Source organism: Solanum lycopersicum, chromosome 10 (genome assembly GCF_036512215.1).
Source record: "Solanum lycopersicum chromosome 10, SLM_r2.1".
Taxonomy (NCBI): Eukaryota; Viridiplantae; Streptophyta; class Magnoliopsida; order Solanales; family Solanaceae; genus Solanum; species Solanum lycopersicum.
In genome coordinates this window covers 48,354,694-48,374,116 of record NC_090809.1, presented here as the reverse complement: position 1 = coordinate 48,374,116, position 19,423 = coordinate 48,354,694, and the positions used below count along the sequence as shown (strand labels likewise).

General features: G+C 30.7%; 1 long non-coding RNA gene across 1 annotated transcript; it reads left to right on the top strand.

Annotated features, from left to right (window-relative positions):
- The first annotated feature begins 13,882 nt into the window (after positions 1-13,882).
- LOC104649642 (uncharacterized) lies at positions 13,883-18,392 on the top strand. Its single transcript, XR_002028691.3, has 3 exons — positions 13,883-14,021; positions 16,936-17,013; positions 17,967-18,392. It is a non-coding gene; the product is annotated as an uncharacterized lncRNA (long non-coding RNA).
- The last annotated feature ends 1,031 nt before the right edge of the window (positions 18,393-19,423 follow it).

Here is a 19,423-nt window from a genome sequence, read left to right as displayed (position 1 = left end):
ACATTAAATAGATCAATTGTCATATATGTGTCCTTAACTTATATAGTAGATGATTTGGTGTATAGAGTTTAAGCTTATACACAGAAGATTAAATCACCAGTTCTTATAAGTTAAAATTTATAGTTCACAATCATAGATGGAAATTTGGACAAAATCATCAGAAAGATTGTAGCACAAGATTAAATGTAATTTATCTTGATTATGAGAATGACATAGTTCTAACTTCTCGTGCTAGTGCATTTAGTATGTATTGAACAGGACCGAGCAGAGATAGTTGTTTTAGACTGACTGATAAAAACTTATTCTCTAAACTATTAAATGTACTTATATTCTTAATCTTGATATAACGATTATGATCTGTATATATTAATTATCATTTTGGTTTATTAAAAGGTGAGATTCTGAGATGGGTCAATATGCCTGGTAGATTGGATGATAATAATATATATTGGTGAAATAATTAGTTAGTTGATGGAATCCATGTCTCAGTATAGAGATTGATGAAACACCTTTTATGAGAAGCTTGTAAGTTTTCATGTGTAAACCCGATCGGTAGATTTATAAATCTGGCACATGAAATAAGTTAAGTATTGCTCTAAAAGAAGTTAATCATTGAATTAAATTCGTCAGTAATTTAATTTATTGATTAGTATCGGTAATCTTAACATGGGGAATCAAATAAGTGTTTAGTGGTGAATTTCGAAATAAATAGAGGAGTTCAATTATGAATTTTTAGTGGAGTTATTTGTAATTTATTATGGTAAGAATAATTCAAATTAATTATTTAGAATTATTTCCATAATAGGATGCCTCAGTAATAAATTATGTGGTCCCTCCAGTGCCCAATTTAACTAGAACTCGGAATCCTATTTTCTAGTAGAAGATGGAAAAGTAGCGTTTCTTTTTCTTTGAAGGAAAAACGTGTGTTTTGAATTTTTTTTGAAGAAAAAGAATTGGTTTTTCTTATCCTCTTTGGACTAAGAAGACATCTCTATAAATAGGGATTCTTCTAACCTAGATTTCATAGAGGATTCTATATACAATACTTGCCCACCCAAGTATTGAGAGAGTTCAATTGTTGATTGGGATCACTGTAGAAGATTATAGAGCTGGAGTTGGATTTACTTTAAGATATCTGTACACGCTTCAAGAGGTAATCCTGAGTTAATTTTCAGCATACTTTGTATGTGATGACTATTTGTTGTTGTTGTTTATATTCATGCAAGATGTATGATTCTGGAATGCTTCCGCTGTGTATGCTATTTTCCTAACAATTGGCATCAAGAGCCATACTTGCATCTTTATACATAACCTAAAATATGCATACGTGAAATTATATGTATGACTCGTGATTGTGAATTTTGTTTTATCACGAAAAGGACAGAACGGATAAAAACTTGATTTGATTTGTTTTTGTTAAATGCATACGGTAATAGTTACTTATGAAAATTGATCTGTAATATTTGATAATATTTTCATATTGTCATGGACGGTGTTCCTTGGGAGGATAATTTTAAAAGAAATTTGATAGCTGCACCTATCGTTATTTTGTCTTTTTTATCATGGCGGCTGATTGTTTTCTGGTATACTAAGAAAAAAAATAAAGAATTCAAAGTTGAATTGCTGAAATTTTTTTATTAACCCATGAATTGTATAAAAAAAATAACAAGTGTTGGGTGTAATATTTTTTTTGGCCTCACTTGATTGGATATAAATTGTCAGAAAAACTTTCAATTTTTTTCGTGGCAGCTGTTGGTTTGCTTTTTAATTACATGTTTTGGGTGTAATTTTTTTTCCTTCGTAAAAGAGTGACCACTTGTGATTTTTTTAAATTATTTTGACTCATTAATATGTAATTAATGATTCATGTTTCTTGGAAGAGTTTGAACCACACTTTGAAAAAAAATTGCAACAGTAACGTTTAAAAAAAATAAAAAATTACCGTAACAGATTTGAAAATATAATAAGCTGAAATTTTTGTTGTTGCATAGTTTCTTTCTAGAAATTTGTTAGTATAAAATTTACCAAGAAAATAAAATGGTGATAAGTAATTTTTTTTAAAAAATTACCAAGATTAAATAGTAATGAAGTATTAAGTTTATGTGTTGGCTTAGAGCTTCCTCCCCATCGGATGAATTTAATACAAGTCATTATATATTTAATTGCTAGTTTGATAATTTGTATTAACTCTCCTAAACTGAGTAATATATGATTGGATCAATGCAACTAGAGGATTTTCACTTGACTTAAAGTAACAGTAGACTCTCCAACTGAGTTAGGTCTGTATAAGTTTATGGAGTGAATAATCGGTCATTATATATGTATATTGTATGAATAGTTCTCCAATCCCAACGATTGGCTATTTAAGATGCATGAATGTATATGTATATCATGAGTTTGAATGTAAATATTCAATGTTATATGACTATGTTATTGATCTATTGTAACTATTTCTTCAATCTCAGATTCAACATGTCTCCTTTTAATCCCATTAGTACTATTTTGGGTCAAAACAAACTAGAGGGTCACTATGTTGAATGGAGGAGAAATCTTGACATTGTGTTAACTGCTGAAGAATATAAGTTTGTGCTTCATGAGGAATGTCCATTGAAACCAAATGATCATTCTAGTGATGAGGATAAGTTAGCTTATCAGAAATGGCGCAAAGCTGATGAGATGGCGCGATGTTACATTATGGCTTCAATGTCAAATGTTTTGCAACATCAACATCAAGTTAGCTTATCAGAAATGGCGCAAAGCTGATGAGATGGCGCGATGTTACATTATGACTTCAATGTCAAATGTTTTGCAACATCAACATCAAGCTATGTTGTCTGCTTTTGAAATTCTGGAGAATCTAAAACAAATGTTTGGAGACCAGGGTTGATCAGCTAAGCAAACTGCCATGAGAACTTTCATGAACACTAAGATGGTTGAAGGCACCCCTGTAAGAGACCATGTTCTGAAGATGATAGATCTTCTGAATGAACTAGAGGTTTTGGGGCTGAAATTGACAATGACTCCCAAGTTGAGATGATATTGCAGTCTCTGCCTGATAGTTTTCAACAATTTTGCCTAAATTATAATATGAATAAGATGAGTCTATCTTTGGCACAATTGTTGAATGAGCTACAGGCGGCAGAGACCCTTGTCAAAAAACATGCACCATCAATGACACTTAATGTTGAGAAAGGTTCTACTTCTAAACCGCAAGGTGGACAAAAGAAGAACTGGGGGAGTGAAAAAGTCTAAGGGTAAGTGTTTTCATTGCAAGATGCAGTTTATTGGAAGGCACATTGTCCAGATTTCTTAGTCAAGAAGAAAAACAAACCAGGTAACTCACATTCACTTGTCGTTGAAACATTTTTAGCGGCTGGTTCTACCACTTCATGGTGTGTAGATTTAGGATCCACTGATCATATCTGCACTATGCAGGGGTTTCAAGAAACGTGCAAGCTGACTAGAGGTGAAGTTAGCGTTTTTCAAGCAGATGGCTCTGCAGCTCCATTTTAGCATTAGGAAATATTACTTTTTCGTTTGATAGTGGTAGAGTTTTAATTTTAAAAGACGTTCTATATGCACCTGCTGTTAGAAGAAATTTTATTTCAGTTTCTAAAGTTTTGAGAGATGGTTATGATGTTAGTTTTTCTGATAACGGTTGTGTTATTAGTTATAATAAACATCTTGTCTCTGCTGGTACATTGATTGATGGTCTTCTTATTATTAATGTCTCTCCAGAACTGCAACAAATCGTAGAATTGAATAATGTTAACTTTTCAAGTAAAAGAAAATGTTCTTCTTATTTTAATGAGACTTATCTATGACACTTGCGTCTATGTCATAAAAATCTAGATAGGATTTCAAGGTTGGTTTGAGATGGACCTTTAGGTTCATTAAAAGTGGCGGCACTACCAACATGTGAATCTTGTTTAGAAGGAAAAATGACTAAGAGACCTTTTCCCTCAAAAGGAAATAGAGTCAATGATAAACTAGAGTTAATTCATTCTGATTTGTGTAGCCCAATGAACATTCAAGCAAGAGGTGGGTATGAGTACTTCGTGACCTTCATTGATGACTACTCAAAATATGGATATATATATATTTGTTGTGCCATAAGTGTGAATGCTTTGAGAAATTCAAAGAGTTTAAGGCTGATACAGAGAAACGACATGGAATATATATCAAGTCATTGCGATCTGATCGTGGTGGCGAATACCTCTCTAATGATTTTATTAGTTACTTATCAGAACAAGGAATTACATCTCAAATGTCTGCACCTAGAACGCCACAACAAAATGGTGTAGCGGAAAGAAGAAATAGAACTCTTTTAGAAATGGTTAGATCAATGATGAGTTACTCTGATTTGCCGCATTCGTTTTGGGGATATGCCATGGAAACTGCAAATTACATTCTGAACTTAGTTCTTTCTAAATCTGTTCCTTTGACACCCATTGAATTGTGGACTGGGCACAAACCTAGTTTGAGACATATTCGGGTTTGGGGATGTCCAGCACATGTATTAAAAGGGAAGACAGAAAAATTGGAACCTAAAACAGAAGTATGTGTTTTTATTGGATACCATAAAGGAACGAAAGGTGGTATGTTTATAATCTTAAAGAAAAGAAGGTCATTGTGTCTACCAATGCCAAGTTTCTGGAAATGGATTTTTTTAACAAACCATATTCCTAGAAGTAAACTAGTTTTACAGGAATTGAGCAAAGAGAAAACAAATCAATCTACTGAAAATAATGAAAACCAAATTCAAACCCCACATGTTAGAGTTAACATACCATTGCATTATAATAGTGGGAGAGATGTTAACAAACATAAAATTCTGCAAGTACAAGATCTTAAAAATTCATTGCATCAAGGTAGTGGGAGTAATAGTGAGAAGATTGTATTAGAGGAAGAAGTTGTTGATATCTCTGCACCGCAAGATACTGAAGATAACATGGAAACTCAAGATTCTAAAAATGATGTGGTTCCACCACAAGATCATAATAATGCAAATCTATCTGAACCTGCCCCTGCAACTGTAGTGTCTCGTCGTAGTGGGAGAGTGATAAGAAAACCACTTCGGTATGCACTCTTGGGAGAGTCTTTTGACAGAATCCCTGAAGAGTCGAATACCGAACCTGTGAATTGCGACGAAGCACTACAAGATAAAGATGCAGAAAAATGGATTGTTGCTATGAAATCAGAAATGGAGTCTATGTACTCTAACAAAGTCTGGGATCTTGTAGAACCACCTGTAGATGGAGTCAAACCCATTGGATGCAAGTGGATATATAAGAAAAAGAGAGGAGTAGATGGACAAGTGCAAACTTACAAAGCTAGACTTGTTGCAAAAGGGTTTACTCAAAAAGAAGGGATCGACTATGAGGAAACTTTTTCGCCAGTAATCATGCTTAAGTCTATTAGAATTCTCTTATCCATTGCTGCTCATTATGATTATGAGATTTGGCAAATGGATGTCAAGACAGCTTTCCTTGATGGAAGTCTTGATGAAAACATATTTATGCAACAACCAGATGGTTTCATAGAAAAAGGAAAAGAACACATGTTGTGCAAGCTTAAAAGATCTATTTATGGATTAAAGCAAGCTTCTAGGACATGGAACACTTACTTCGACAATGCAATCAAGTCTTTTGGTTTTGAGCAATGTCTTGATGAGTCTTGTGTGTACAAAATGTGGAATGGGGATAAAGTGGTGTTTTTTGTATTATATGTAGATGATATCTTGCTCATAGGAAATAATGTGGGCTTGATGAATTCAGTTAAGAAATGGTTGTCCATAAACTTTGATATGAAGGATTTGGGAGAAGCTGCTCACATCCTTGGGATCAAGGTTCTACGTGATCGCAAGAAAAGAATGTTAAGTTTATCTCAAGCTCTTTATATTGATACAATTCTTACCAGGTTTAGCATGCACGATTCCAAGAAAGGTTTTCTTCCTTTTAGACATGGAATTTCTTTATCTAAGGATCAATGTCCTAAGACAGATGAGGAAACAGATAGCATGAAGACAGTTTCTTATGCATCAGCAGTAGGAAGTCTCATGTATGCCATGTTATGCACTAGACCTGACATTTGTTTTGCCGTAGGCATGGTTAGCAGATATCAGTCTAATCCTGGACGAGAACATTGGACAACAGTTAAGCATATAATCAAGTACCTAAAAAGGACTAGGGATTACATGCTAGTCTATCATTTGGATGAGTTGGTGCCCATAGGGTACACAGATCAGATTTCCAGTCTGATATGTACTCTAGAAAGTCGACCTCAGGAAATATGTTTACTTTGGGAGGTGGAGCCATTGTTTGGAGAAGCATCAAGCAAACCTGTGTTGCTGATTCTACCATGGAAGCCGAATATGTAGCAGCTTCTGAAGAAGCTAAGGAAGCAGTATGGCTCAGAAACTTTCTGAAAGACTTGGCGGTCGTTCCTGCAATAGAAATGCCACTTACAATGTTTTGTGATAATAGTGGAGCGGTTGCAAATTCAAAGGAACCACGAAGTCATAAGAAGGAAAACCACATTGAGCGAAAATACCATTTGATTCGAGACATAGTACAGAGAGGGGATGTCATGGTGGCGAAGATTGCATCATAGAACAACCTTCTAGACCCTTTCACAAAAGTTTTACCGCAAAAGTCTTTTGATAGACATGTTGAAGGAATGGGTGTTAGAGTTGTAGGTACATGGTTATGAGTCTAAGTGGGAGATTGTTAGGATATACTATTAACCATGCGTTTTGATATAGTATTAATATTGAACAATTGTTTATTCATTTATTCAATTCAATAAAGTGTTACGTTAAATAGATCAATTGTCATATTTGTGTCCTTAACTTATATAGTAGATGATTTGGTGTATAGAGTTTAAGCTTATACACAGAAGATTAAATCACCAGTTCTTATAAGTTAAAATTTATAGTTCACAATCATAGATGGAAATTTGGACAAAATCATCAGAAAGATTGTAGCACAAGATTAAATGTAATTTATCTTGATTATGAGAATGACATAGTTCTAACTTCTCGTGCTAGTGCATTTAGTATGTATTGACGGGACCAAGCAGAGATAGTTGTTTTAGACTGACTGATAAAAACATATTCTCTAAACTATTAAATGTACTTATATTCTTAATCTTGATATAACGATTATGATCTGTATATATTAACTATCATTTTGGTTTATTAAAAGGTGAGATTCTGAGATGGGTCAATATGCCTGGTAGATTGGATGATAATAATATATATTGGTGAAATAATTAGTTAGTTGATGGAATCCATGTCTCAGCATAGAGTTTGGTGATACACCTTTTATGAGAAGCTTGTAAGTTTTCATGTGTAAACCCGACCGGTAGATTTATGAATCTGGCACATGAAATAAGTATTGCTCTAAAAGAAGTTAATCATTGAATTAAATATGTCAATAATTTAATTTATTGATTAGTATCGGTAATCTTAACATGGAGAATCAAATAAGTGTTTAGTGGTGAATTTTGAAATAAATAAAGGAGTTCAATTATGATTTTTTAGTGGAGTGATTTTTTAATTTATTATGGTAAGAATAATTCAAATTAATTATTTAGAATTATTTCCATAATAGGAAGCCTCAGTAATAAATTCGGTGGTCCCTCCAGTGCCCAATTTAACTAGAACTCAGAATCCTATTTTCTAGTAGAAGATGAAAAAGTAGCGTTTCTTTTTTCTTTGAAGGAAAAATGTGTGTTTTGAAGTTTTCTTGAAGAAAAAGAATTGACTTTTTTTCTCCTTTTTGGACTAGGAAGACATCTCTATAAATATGGATTCTTCCAACCTAGATTTGATAGAGGATTCTATATACAATACTTGCCCACCCAAGTATTGAGAGAGTTCAATTGTTGATTGGGATCACTGTAGAAGACTATAGAGCTGGAGATGGATTTACTTCAAGATATCTGCACACGCTTCAAGAGGTAATCCTGAGTTAATTCTCAGCATACTTTGTATGTGATGACTATTTGTGGTTGTTGTTTATATTCATGCAAGATGTATGATTCTGGAATGCTTCCGTTGTGTATGCTATTTTTCTAACAATCGTTCTATATAATATCGTTCTATATGTATATGTCTCTCTCTCTCTCTCTCTCTCTATATATATATATATATATATATATATATATATATAATGTGTTGATATCATTACAGATTAATTGGTTGTACATGAAAGAATGTAGAAAACCTTATCGATATATAATGTGTTGATATCATTACAAATTAATTGGGTGTACATGAAAGGATGTAGGAAACCTTATCGACAACATTGCAGTATAAGATATCGTCATGATATCATTAATGCATGAGTAATTTTGTGAATGAAGTATTGAAGAAAACCTAAGTGCTATCATAACAATGTATTTATATGCTATGACGATATCATAATTGATATGAAGATTGCACTGATTATATGAAATAATTTTTAATGATACCATGTCGTTATACGATATATTTTGATGGTATCATTAAAAAATTATGACATTAAGAAGTGAACATGAGTCAATGATATCATCCAATTATTGAATAATCGAAGCAAACATCAATAGTACCATTACAATATATAGATAATGTGATGATATAATTACAAACTGAACACAAACTATAATGATAACATGTAAATCTATAAATAATATTGTGATTGTATCATAAAGGTCCCATTAAAGGATTGAAGCATCGAAGCATGCATCAACGATGCAATAAATATGTAGATATATTTTGATGTTATCATGAATGTCTCACTGAGCCATTGAAGCAATATTCAACGATAAGAAAAAGTGTGGTAAAAAATACAAAAACATTATTGAGAAAAAATATGAATAGTAAAAGAAGAAAAAAATAAAATAAAAAATAATCAAAAAAAGAAAAGAAAAGAAAAGGAACACGAAATAAAGAAATTGAAGGATAAAAATAAAAGGAATCAATAGATAGAAAAAAAAATTGGAAATGAAAATAAATAAATAAATAAATGAAAAAATATAAAAAGCCGAGAAAGTAAATAATTTTTTTAATTAAATTTGATTTTAATAAATGAGTTAGTAATTTTACTATTGTTGTTGTAGTCTAATCATTAATTTTCTTACATTTATTAGTCCAATAACTAGAATCAAAACTAAAGTTGTAGAACCAGATAATGCATTTACTCACTTATATGTGAAGTCTAGGAGACAAAAGAAGCGGTCTTGAGAGTGCTATTTATTAAGGCGGCGTGAACTTTTTCAAATTCAATCAAACAATTCAAAATGATATAATAAAGTATCATAAAAAAAACATAAAAATCAACACTAAAAGCAGAAGGGAAACAAAGTGTTGATTTAGGACAACCAAATCAGTGCTACCTGCAAGTTGATTACTTGTATGAAAAGATGACTAAACATCTCACCCATATAGCATATCTAAATCATGGATATTTTCTCTTGAATTTTCACATCGGATAAGAACATAATAAATTTTTAACCTAAATACAACTTTTAATGTATAAAATATTTATGAACCACCATAAATTGAAATTAAACAGACACCCATAAGGATTTTCCGACGCAATACATACACTTAAAACACAATAATTCAAAATTAAGAAGGCAAATTCGAAAACTAAGAAGAAGTCAACAACAATTCAAAAACTAAAGGAAAAGTCGAATTACCTGAAAATTGAAGCGACACTACGAAAGACGAAAACCCAAAAGTATTTATGTGCAGCAAAGTTCGAAAAGACATGGAACATTGAAGCAGCAAAATGGAAGAATGAAAGATGAAAGTTGATACCTTTTTCTTTCCTTTGTGAGAATTGAAAAGAGCAGCTTCTGAAGAACCAATTTCCTTTTTTTTGGATATATGAGAATTGAAAAGGAAATGGAGGGGATAGACATGAGACTAAGGTGGCAATAGGCATGGATGCCACCACGTGGAATGAAATTTTATAATTTCTAGAAGCTTAATTTATAAAAAAACACTAGAAGCTTTTTAAGAAATTTTATAATTTTTAGACTCCAAATTTAAGATTTTGTTTCTAAGATATGAAACAAAATTTTGTATAAATTTTCATCAGTTTTTAACATACAACATTATGTTTTCTAAAAATGGGTTACCCTAGCATTATCAGGATCATCCTCTTGTTGTTATTATTTGTGTTTCCCTTTGATCTTAGATCAGTTTCTATCTAGTACCCAAAACTTCTCTTGGTCTTTTTGTGAGGAGTTATTGGTTCATACTTTATATTTTTGTTATTTCAGGTGGGATTCAAACAACTGTCTATTCGTCGTGTTTAACAACCCTCAAAATTGTATCCTTCACGGAAAAGTTGCAGCTTACTCAATTACATGTGCATGGGTGGTTAAACAGATAGTTTTTATTTGGGATACTTTGATACTGTTTTTATTTGGGATACTTTGATAAAATAAGTGTAGTTCTTTGACGTATAAAGCTTATGATTGGGGTAATTAATTAGTGGCAAGTTAGAGGTTTTCTTCTTGTAAAAATATTAAAATGCAATACTCGTTGGAGTATTTAATTCATTTGATTGATGTTATATTTGTCGAGAAAAAATAACTTTATATTTTGAGAAAAATCTTTCATATTATTGTCTAGATTTTTTCTTTTAATCTTAATATTACTTTTGTTGTTTTTTACTTGTTGAATTTTGATTTAACATATTTATTTTAAAAATTAATAATTTATCTGCGAGTTTATATTTTATTCCTATTTAGTTGATAGGGTACCAAACATATTTACTCGTACATTTTTCAAAAAATGTTACTCTTTATTTTAAAAAGAATGACCTAGTTTGACGTGGAATGAAATTTAAGAAAAAAAAAGAAGTTTTTTAATCTTGTGGTTCTAAATTAAAGTTACGTCAAAATATATCAAAATACCTTTTAATCTTGTGATCTTAAATATGCCACCTGGAAAATTAAAGTCAAAGGGGTCATTCTTTTTTAAACAGACTAAAAAAAAATAGAATTATTCTTTTGAAATGGAGGGAGTAATAAATTATGCGTATGACAGGAAAAATTAAAATTATTTTTTCTTCATAAAAAATGACAAGTAAAAGGAGAAATTAAATTTAGAAAAATTAGAAAACTAAATAGGAGAGGAGGAAGTAGTTAATAATAAATCTTTGATATACATATATTACGAACGTACCGCTATATTATTGTACTTAAAGCTGTTTAAATTGTACACTGAAGTTCATGCAATGTACAACACCATTGTGAGAAACCTGTACAATCCGTCAAATGTGGAGTGTTTGTTGTCCCTCTTTCATTGGCCATAAAACACCTGGAAGGACTGTGAGTCTCCACGTGTGAATGTAAAGTGAAATTAATTGCTTTTTCAATTGCTATTTTCCAATTTTATCTCACGTCTTTTCGAACTCACTCTCATTCTACATCTAAAGGTGAAAAGTAAATTTTCTGATTTTTTGTTTGAAAAATTTTTGTTGTCTTATTTTTCTCATCTCTTTCCTAAATTTCATCTGTAGGGATGTAGTTTCTGTTTGAAATTTTGAATCCAAAACTTTGGAGATTTTCTGATTTCTTATTAGTTTAATTGTGAATTTTCTTACTTGCACGTTCTACCTTTAGATGCCTCGGCACTAATTAAAATTCAATAGGGAACTCAGTTAGTTTCATTTGATCATGATTCTAAATTTGAAGCTAAGAGTCCGTTATATTGAGATTTTGGGAGTTTTTGTTTTCATTTGTTATTTGAGAATATTAAGCTTTGCACATTATTTGAGACGCTGAAGGTCTCAATTGAAGAAATTGTGGATTTGTTATACCACAAAAGACCTATGCTCTCATGTGTGATGGTCCCTAGAGCTTTTTTCCCTTTCTTCACTGTTATTATACTCATTACTTGTCAATTCTTTGAATATTTGTGCCTTTTTGCTTTAATTTTAGTTTTTTACTCTTTCAGATATATACATTATGCCTGAGTTGCACAACACTTTATTTAGCGTCTTTTCCCCACTTTCTCTCATAATTTGCTTTCATTGTAATTAATCCTAAGATACTTACAATGTTGTGTAGCTCAAATATTTGCAAAAGAACTTCTTGATTGGGTATTTTGGGCTTGTTGGTTGTCACATGACAAATTGCCTATGAATTCTTGTAGAGAAGACTGGAAGTGAACATGTTTGCAAGTTCTCAAATTAGTTATTCGAATTGGATGCTTAGTTCATCAAAGTTGGATAGTTGAAAGAGGTCAGTATACCCATTATTTTTTCAAAGTCACCTGTAATTGATATAGTTTCATTATAGCTTAATTTTTCAAATACATGTCCCCTCTATTATATTTTTGCAAATTTTTTGATATCTTGCGATGAAATTGTCACTGAAATGATGACCAAGCAATCAAATTGCAAAATCAATTATATCTCTAGCTATGTGAATGGGGAAATCTTATCAAAGAGAGACTTTGTAATTTTGATTGATGTACCTTACATTATCGACATCGCAATATGTCTTCACATTGACCGGTATCTACAACCATCTCTTGAAAATTTTGATACTTGCGACTATAGTTAATTATATTGTTGTGCAATATTGTTGTTGTTCTTCTTCTTACTAATGTGTCATTTCCTTTCGAGTTATTTCAAACACGTGTTTTCATTAACCATATGGGATTAGTTGATTTCCGTACATATTTATGTTTGATTGGGCTTGATATTTTCGGCTTCTTTTCACCACTTCACTTTTATAGCCTTATTTTGATAGGGAAGACACTCACAATTCTCTGCGTACTAAACAAGAGTTTCTGCTTCTTCTTTTTAATTTCTTATTAGTTTGACAAAGGTGATTTGTTTGCCGGTGGCTGGATATGCGTCATTTGGGGTACACATAACATGAATCCCAATATACTTGGAATCTACAAATGATACCGGAAATAAATAAATCTTACATCTATATTATTGGTTATGATAAGACCATAAAAGTATGACACAACAACACTTGAAGTGAGAATAATCGATTCAGGTAATAGCACGTGTTCGACACTTTTTTGGGAGAGAAAAAAATGATAGAAAAATACTCTGACTAAAAGTATTATTTCTGTATCTTTTCACAATTTTCTTTATTTTCGTTCCCCGCACCCCGAAAAAGTCCTACTATCAACCAAAAGAGGTAAGTTATATAGCCCGTTGTAAAGGTTATAATGTTAGTTTTGAAATTATTACAATTACTTTTTTTCCATTACTTGATAATGCAAAATGTATATTTCTATGCACAAGCCAATGCAAGATGTAGGAGATAAAGGAAGAAAATGAGTGTTCTGGGGAGACTATGGAGTCTCTCAATTGAGGTTAACAAACTTCAGTAGTCATCTCTGTTGTTTCTTGACAAACTTGTATTGATCTTCATTATCAATTGCTTTTAACATTGTTGAAAGAGGTAAAAGGTGTTTCTAAAAGGGGTATAGCATAGTCCTCATGACTATCCACCAACAGTTTGCACAAAGCTAATCTGTTTCCAAATAATTATCTGTTCTTTCTTTTTTACTATTTAAAATTTTAACCGCTAAAGCTTGATTTTTTTGGTTATCTAATTGTATATGGTGTTTCCTCTTTGTTCCAAAACAATCAATTAAATACATTGAAAGTGTATTTTTGTACATGTTTTGTTCTTTATTTACTTTTAATATCTTTCTTTTTGCAATTTGGAGATGCCAATTGAGAGGTATTTTTTAAAATTTGGAAGTGAAGTGCTAGTACACAGTCGTATTATTCTGAAGAGCTATTATATTACAACCTTATTCGTGAACTTACAAATAATTTTTCAGAGAGTGCGTTTTATTTTCTTTCTTGTGTTTGATTGTCTTGTGATTTTGTGATGACTGCGTTGTGATTCAGGTTCAGATATTGCTATTACAAAATTAGAAGGCAAGTCTTCTAAAGTAAGAAAATAAACATTTTATACAAAAAGAAGAAGAACGTTATTAGAAAGAGTGCTCAAGATGCGAGACTCTTCCTCAATTTTCATACAAGGTTGGTATGATGTATGCTAAAATTGTTTGTTTTTATATTGATATACAAGTGAACACACAATGCTTTTATCTTTAAAAATATGTGTTATATATGCGTATAAAAAATTGTGCACCTTTCATAGAAGGGTCACAGAATTATTGAAAAATCATAAGAAAAATGTGTAAGTCAAGCAGCAAAGGTTGAATGAAGATTATACGATAACCTATTTGAGAAAGAAGAGAAGAGAAACATAACAAGCTCTGAAGGTAGAAAACTTCATATAGATCTTTCCTCTACCTTTTGGTATTTTGATGCAAGTAATAGAAGAACCTCAATTGTTCGAGCTTTATAACATGCTAACTGAAAATCAAGTAGATTAATAAAAGAAAATCTTATTAAATGGAATATATAGTATTTATTAATAAAATTATAATTGTAATTTTTTAAATAAAATGTTCCCACAAGTTAAACAATTAATTATATTTCAACCATTATGCATTTTCAAATTCTATGTTTTACTTTAGAACCTCCAATTTCTTAAAGTTTTAACAACTTAATTTACACAGAGGTGAAAAGGGAAAATCAAGCATTTCAATTATCAATTTAGAGAGGAAAGTTACACATATTTAGATCCACTATGATTTTTTTTTTACCTAAATTGGACTTAAATCAATATATTCACCCTTGTAAAATTCATTGCCTAAATATTTTACCAGACTTCTCCCCCAATCTAATTTGCATCAAAATTCTTTAAATTGTGCACTAACTTTCAGTATCTTAAATTGTGCAACCAACTTCTTTTCTTATTTATGTTCTCTCTTTTTTTATTTTTCTTGGTAAATTTATGTTGTTCCACATGATTTCTCTTTATTTTTATTCCTATTTTTCCCTTCTAATTATTTCTTTATTATTTATCATTTTTCTCCCTTATGATATTTTCTTTATTATTATTATTTTTTTTTTTTGTTAATTATTTTTCCCAAATCATAATATTCTCTATTTTCTAACCACAATTTAACTTCATATTTTCAGTCATTCTTTGTATCTTTTTTTAAGTTTTATTTTTCTCATTTAGTTCTTTTAAAAATTATTTTATTTTATTTGCTACACTTTGTAATAATAGCATTACATTATTTATATATCGTCATGGTATCATTTTTATTATTTTTTACTTACTTTTTCCCTCTCTTTTTGAATAACATTTTTTTTGTCACTTGTAATTATTTTTAAGAAAAAAAATAATAAAACTCAAAGATAAAAATATAAGCCAACTACTTTAAGATTAATAAAAAACGTAATATTAAATTCACTAATTTACTTACAAAAGTACTCATTCTTTAATGATATCATGTCAATATATGATATAGTATAATCGTATCGTTGAAAAATGAGTTGGTTGTACATGAATGGTTATAGGAACGTTAATGATACCACTGTACTCTCATCGTTTCAAAAGAATGATCTAGTTTAACTTGACACGAAATTTAAGAAATTAAATAAGACTTTTGAATCTTGTGATCATAATTGAAGTTATGTAAAACGTACAAAATTGTCCTTTAATCTTGTGGCGTTATACATGCCACGTGAAAATCTGAAATTAAAATGTTACAAAAAAAAGAGGACCAGAAATAAAAAGATGTCATTCTTTTTTAAAAAGAGAAACTAATATTATATGTTGTTATGGTATCTTAAAAAATGTATAGTTCTGTAAATAAATGAATGAAGAAAACCTTAGTGCTACCATAATTGTATATTCATATATTATGACAGTATTATACATAATCTGGAGAGTGTTATAGATTAGATGGAATAGTCTTGAATGAATGTTAGTATATAATATGTTTTGATGATATCATTGAGAAATTATGAGTTCCTCTCTTCTTGAAATTGCTCATAATTCAATGATATCGTGCTATATATGTGTGTGTTCTATAAAAATTATATGAAATAATCTTGGAATGAAATCTGTAATGACCCGGATCCGAAAAGATCATTTTTGATTATTTTAAATTGTCATTTAACTAAATTAATTAATGTCGAGTAATTTATTTATTTTTAATAATAATAGGCCAAGTTTAAAACATTTAAATAGGTTATTAGAAAGTGTTACTTTTAATACATATATAATTTAAAAAAAGAAAATAAGAGAAGAAAGAAAGAAAATAAAATTATTCGTGCGGCGAACACGAACAGAGAGATCGTCGCCGCCTTCAGGAAGGTTAACATAATTTTTTTAATGGAGTTCAAATATACACACAGAATCCTTAATTTCCAATGGTTGATTATAGCATTAAATCCAATTATCATATGAAATTAATTAGAGTAGTATTGATTTTCTTCATTGATGCACTGTACTGATTCATAAAGTATTTGGAGCGTAGCGAAGACAATTAATATTTATTATTATTATATTAGAATAATAGGTATATGAAATTGAAGGTTGACAATTGTGAAGGCATATAGGTGTTGTTGTATTGTTCTTGGCGGCTTGAAATTTAGGGGACAAGAAACAATGCTACCATTAATATTATTTTTATATATTTTTTTTTTGTTTTCAATTTTTGAGGGAGGATTTAGGGAATTGAAATGTTAGGGGTATATGCATAATTATTTCAATACATGCTACACTACAGTTTCAAGTTTGTTTAGGTCACAACAATTTTGTGAGGAATTACTACATGTTGTCCGTGGCTATGGGTTAAGCATAAGACGTAAATTGAGGGTCAAAATATAACATAATTGTTTTTAAGATAAAATGGTGCTAGACTTGTTTTTTTTTTTTTGTATAAAATTAAAGTATTGGGTATATTGTGTTACATGAATACCGTTAAAATGGTGATATTGGGGAAGTTGAAGCTTAACCCTAGGAGTGAAATTTAGAAACCTATACTAATATGAGCATTTTTAGTTTCAAAATCTTATTGTGTTTATGCAGTTGAAAAGATTGTATAAATTTGAAAGCTCAACGAAAAGGGAAGGCTCAAGTCTCCGAGTAAATTGTTGATTAATTAAGGCAAGTAGATTTCTAAACTCTTGTTAAGTGTATGAAATGCGTGTATTTCCTTGTGGTATATGTTTGGAAGTAACGGGATTGGTGATGGGTTGACTTGTCCACATTGATTAATTATAATGATGAAAAAAAAGATAACAAAAGGCAATGTGATTAATTGTTTATGTGTGATGTGTTGAGAAAAGCTGGAAGGCTTGTTGAATCATTGTTGATGTGACTTCATGTTTGTGTGGTTGTGAACTGTGCGCTGTTATGAAAATGGTCATCTCATCATTATTTATGTGAGCTTGTCATCTGCATTATTCTGAGGCATTGGTTGTTACAAGTGTTATGTGCATTGAGAAAGAATGAGTACTTAAGAAGATGTACCATTTCGAGGGACGTATCGCGCGCCGCGATGGATACTATATTTCGAGGGACGTATCGCGCGCCGCGTTGGTTACTATTATCGAGGGTCGTGTCGTGCGCCGCAACAGATGCATGGACAGATATGTCCTCGATGGGTCCCGGACTGAGAGACAGCGGGTGTGTATCACTAGGTCAGACATGCATCATTATACTTGACATTGCATAGCACATACTTATCATTAGTGAATTTGATATCATGTTTTGCTGATCTTTTGATTGACTTTCGGCGGAACTTGTGATTGATCAATATTGAGCTTGTTATTGCGGATATGTAGTTTGTTGAAGTATTGTTATTGAGGATATGTAAATTGTTAAAGTGTTGTGGTTGAGGATATGTAATTTGTCTAACTATTATTATTGAGCTACGTGCTATGTAAACTGTGAGTTGTTAGGTTGGGTTGATTTTAATGCAGGTTGTAGTTGTGGAGGTTCGGTTGGGGGTGGTAGGAGTACCCGTATTTCATCCCCTTAGCTTGTGTTTAGAGGTTTACTTGCTGAGTATCATGTGGTTTGGTACTCACCCCTTGCTTCTACAAATTTTTTTGTAGGTTATGAGCCTGGATTTTTGTTATACTTGTCATTCTCTTCTTTTTCGAGGCTTCTTGGAGATTTGTGAGGTAGCTGTTTCCATTTCAGCAGACTTTCTTCTCCTTAATTATGATCTTGTTCTATTCTAGAAACAAGTTCATTTGAGACTTGGGTTTTCATTTGAATCAATTGTAATTAGAGGCTTGTACACGTGACTACCAGGTTTTGGGGTTTTTATTAAATTACTTATATTTTATTTTCGCAGTTATTGTAATGGTTGAGTTTTAGGCTGACTTGTCTTGGTGGGATAAGACGAGTGCCATCACGTCCATTTTTGGATCGTGACAAAATCATGTTAGTATATGATATGTTTTAATTATATCATTGAGAAATCATGAGTTTCTCTCATGAAATAGCTCATAATTCAATGATATCGTTCTATATAATATCGTTCTATATGTATGTGTGTGTGTGTGTGTCTCTCTCTCTCTCTATATATATAGATATATAATGTGTTGATATCATTACAGATTAATTGGTTGTACATGAAAGGATGTAGGAAATCTTATCGATATATAATGTGTTGATATCATTACAGATTAATTGGTTGTACATGAAAGGATGTAGGAAACCTTATCGATATAATTGCAGTATAAGATATCGTCATGATATCATTAATGCATGAGTAACTTTGTGAATGAAGTAATGAAGGAAACCTAAGTGCTATCATAACAATATATTTATATGCTATGACGATATCATAATTGATATGAAGATTTCTACTGATTATATGAAATAATTTTTAATGATACCATGTCGTTATACGATATATTTTGATGGTATCATTAAAAAATCATGAAATCAAGAAGTGATCATCAGTCAATGATATCATCCAATTATTGAATAATCGAAGCAAACATCAATAGCACCATTACAATATATAGTTAATGTGATGATATAATTACAAACTGAATACAAACTATAATGATAACATGTCAATCTATAAATATATATTGTGATTGTATCATAAAGGTCCCATTAAAGGATTGAAGCATGCATCAATAATGCCATAAATATGTAGATATATTTTGATGTTATCATGATTATCTCATTGAACCATTGAAGCAACATTCATGATATCATAATAATATAAAGAAAATAAAGAAGAAAAAGTGTGGTGAAAAATACAAAAATATTATTGAGAAAAAATATGAATAGTAAAAGAAGAAAAAATAAAACAAAAATAATCAAAAAAAAAAGAGAAAAGAAAAGGAACACGAAATAAAGATATTGAATGATGAAAATAAAAGGAATCAATAGATAGAGAAAAAAGTTGGAAAATGAAAATAAATAAATGAGAAAAATATAAAAAGCCGAAAAAGTAAATAATTTTTTCTTATTAAATTTGATTTTAATAAATGAGTTAGTAATTTTACTATTTTTTATTTACTTGTTGTTGTTGTTGTAGTATAATCAT